This window comes from Phyllobates terribilis, unplaced genomic scaffold (genome assembly GCF_046119375.1).
Source record: "Phyllobates terribilis strain yellow unplaced genomic scaffold, ASM4611937v1 Scaffold_1__5_contigs__length_1240528914, whole genome shotgun sequence".
NCBI classification, from domain to species: domain Eukaryota; kingdom Metazoa; phylum Chordata; class Amphibia; order Anura; family Dendrobatidae; genus Phyllobates; species Phyllobates terribilis.
Window position 1 is genome coordinate 1,172,073,088 of NW_027362761.1, and position 3,826 is coordinate 1,172,076,913.

At 43.6% G+C, this 3,826-nt stretch overlaps 1 pseudogene; it reads right to left on the reverse strand.

The window, feature by feature from the left end:
- Nucleotides 1-427: 427 nt before the first annotated feature.
- On the reverse strand, nucleotides 428-2,106 carry LOC141173056 (forkhead box protein I1c-like; annotated as a pseudogene).
- Nucleotides 2,107-3,826: the final 1,720 nt, after the last annotated feature.

Genomic DNA, 3,826 nt, shown 5'->3' on the forward strand with positions numbered 1-3,826 from the left:
GCCTACTTGTATGGACTAAGATTTAGAACAGAGTTGGCTGTAACTCAACTCTGCCCCAATCTCCAGTCTCGAGACCTGAGACCTGGAATCGCAGAATCCTAGAACAGCTGCAGCTTGTACTGACTAACCACTCCAGGCAACTGCGACCAAAGACCCGGTTAATGGCCTCCAAATTTATATGAATCTATTAAGTGCCTAGCAAATTGCTTCCTCCACCCTCACTCGCTATAAGGTTACCCCCCTACTTCTCCATTCAGGACTGGGGCAGCACATTGTGCTTTAAATGGGAGTAGTGTGGTGTTGGGTGTGTAGTGGGATCCTGTGTGGTGCTCCATCCTTACCTCGGAGAGGGAATACCACACATCGGTCTGAGGTGCAGTACCCCTGTGGCGACTGAACCCTCAGGGGCGCCACATATCTCCTGGGCCTACACTTCGCTGCCGACTCTGGAATAGTTGAGGCTGTTGACACTGAAATTGTTACAAAAATGGCTGTTGAATTGACTGTTTGGGTTGGAGCTGGAGAAGGACCTGAAATAGAGGCCTCTGTTGAGATGTAAAGTGTTCTGCAAATCTGCAGATGGTTCTTCCACAGAGCCTGCAGTAAAACTGCTTATTGCAGGGATGTTCCTCTGGGAAAGTTCATTGACCAACCCCAGAGACATCTGAGTGGTCACTGAGCTGGAGTCAAAGGAGGAGGTCATACTGCTAAAAAAGGCATTTAGACAAGAGATTAGAGTTGATTCCTGGAGGAGATGTGATCTTCCGGTCTTCTGAGGAGACTTCCACTTCTGGAGATGTTGGGATCATCACAGATGGTGTTTCACCACCTTTTGTCCCTAAAACCACACGACCGTCTTCACCTTTAGCCGTGACAGCATCAGTGTTAGACTCTGATCTGCGCTTTCTTTTCCGGCGGAAGTTCCGATTGTCGAACATCTTCTCACATTTAGGATCTAGGGTCCAGTAATTACCTTTGCCTAAACAATGTTGAAAAAAAATAATATAATGTAATATAAACAATATATACACTTAAAAATGTCAGCTCTAAAACACCAAATATCACCAATATTGTACAAAATATTTTTAAAAATCTATGAAAAAATTATTTTTACTAATACACCAAGTAAACACAATTGCAAAAATTTATTGGAAAATTCCTGTCATTCAAGTGGGCAAGCTAAAAGTTTTGGAAGCATTTTTTGAAGGTTTTTTTTTTGTTAAAATTCTTGCTCTGAGTTTGGATTGAAAATACTTTTGGTAATATTTTCTGCCTGTTTATTTTTGCTTGTACAATGTTTTATTCATGGCTACACTTGGGCCATTTGAAGGCAAGAACTACATGAATAGGATTATACAAACTGAAAATGCCAAAAAATGAACAGCTATTTTTTTATATTTATGATTTGACATATTTTGATTAAAAATGAAATTAAAAGACAAAACCTTGGGCGATTATAGAAAATACTAATACTGTTGCATCTAAATAATATAATTAGAATGATTGTAGTCATATTACCTGGATCATTCTCATTTCTTGGCACTTTCTTAAAACAGTCATTCAGAGACAAGTTGTGCTGAATAGAATTTTGCCATCCTGGGTTTTTTTTTCTTATAAAACGGAAAATTGCCCTCCATGTACTGATATATATGGCTCAGGGTTAATTTCTTTTTTTGGAGTACTTTGTATTGCCATAGCAGTAAGAGCCGAATGAGAATATGGAGGCCTCACTAGGTTCAAAAGTTCCTCCTGAGCAGCTATGGATAGCCAACCAAGATCCTGACCACTGAAACCTGATGAATTGTGCAGGAACTGTCTCTCAGATCCATAAGAAGGTGGTATATATGAGTTTGGGTTACTTCCATGAAGATGTCCATGCATATTGTTGACTCCTAGCTCATTAAACCATAAGTAAGAGTTGGTTGAAGGTGGATAGTCCACAATTCCATAATTGGCTGCCCTTTGCATTGAATGTAGATTCTGCTGGTGGTACATGGTGAAGTTCTCATAATATGCTGCCATCTCTGTGGCCTCCAGGGCACTTTTTGAATGAGTCTGAGGAAGACTTGTAGATGTCTGATGAGCTGGAAGGTGAATTGAGTTCATGCTCTTCTTCTGTACCTTCACACATTAAGGTGATTCTGACAACAGGTGCCTAATGGATTTGGAGTGCCATCTTTATACACTGCTCAAAAAATTAAAGGGAACACTCAAATAACACATCCTAGATCTGAATGAATGAAAAATTCTCATTGAATACTTTGTTCTGTACAAAATTGAATGTGCTGACAACAAAATCGCACAAAAATCAACAATGGAAATCAAATTTATTAACCAATGGAGGCCTGAATTTGGAGTCACCCCCAAAATTAAAGTGGAAAAACACACTACAGGCTGATCCAATGTTGATGTAATGTCCTTTAAAACAAGTCAAAATGAGGCTCAGTATTGTGTGTGGCCTTCACGTGCCTGTATGACCTCCCTACAATGCCTGGACATGCTCTTGATTAGGTTGGTGATGGTCTCCTGTGGGATCTCCTCCCAGACCTGGACTAAAGCATCCACCAACTCCTGGACAGTCTGTGGTGCAATGTGGCGTTCGTGGATGGAGCGAGACATGATGTCCCAGATGTGCTCAATCGGATTCAGGTCTGGGGAACGGATGGGCCAGTGCATAGCTTCAATGCCTTCATATTGCAGGAACTGCTGACACACTCCAGCCACATGAGGTCTGGCATTGTCCTGCATAAGGAGGAACCCAGGGCCAACCGCACAAACATGTGGTCTGAGGGTCTCGGTACCTAATGGCAGTCAGGCTACCTCTGGTGAGCACATGGAGGGCTGTGCGGCCCTCCAAAGAAATGCCACTCATACCATTACTGACCCACTGCCGAACCGGTCATGCTGAAGGATGTTGCAGACAGCAGATCGCTATCCACGGCGTCTCCAGACTGTCACATCTGTCATATGTGCTCAGTGTGAGCCTGCCTTCACCTGTGAAGAGCACAGGGCGCCAGTGGCGACTTTGCAAGTCCTGGTGTTCTGTGGCAAATGCCAAGCGCCCTGCACAGTGTTGGGCTGTAAGCACAACCCCCACCTTTGGACCTCGGGCCCTCATACCACCCTCATGGAGTCAGTTTCTAACTGTTTGTGCAGACACATGCACATTTGTGGCCTGCTCGAGGACATTTTGCAGGGTTCTGGCAGTGATTTTTCTGTTCCTCCTTGCACAAAGGCAGAGTTAGCGGTCCTGCTGCTGAGTTGCTGCCCTCCTACGGCCCCCTCCACGTCTCCTGGTGTACTGGCCTGTCTCCTGGTAGCACCTCCAGCCTATGGACACTACGCTGACAGACACGGCAAACCTTCTTGCCACAGCTCACATTGATGTGCCATCCTGGATGAGCTGCACTACCTGAGCAACTTCTGTGGGTTGTAGAGTCTGTCTCATGCTACCATGAGTGTGAAAGCACAACCAACATTCAAAAGTGACCAAAACATCAGCCAGAAAGCATTGGTACTGAGATGTGGTCTGTGGTCCCCACCTGCAGAACCACTCCTTTATTGAGGGTGTCTTGATAATTGCCAATAATTTCCATCTATTGTCTATTCCATTTGCACAACAGCATGTGAAATTGATTGTCAATCAGAGTTGCTTCCTTATTGGACAGTTTGATTTCACAGAAGTTTGATTTACTTGGAGTTATATTCTGTTTAAGGGTTCCCTTTATTTTTTTGAGCAGTGTACTTCTCAGTAGTAGTGATCCTCCCTGCCTAAGGTCAGTAATTGGTGTGTTAACAGCACACTTTTTTTTTTTTCTCAACAACC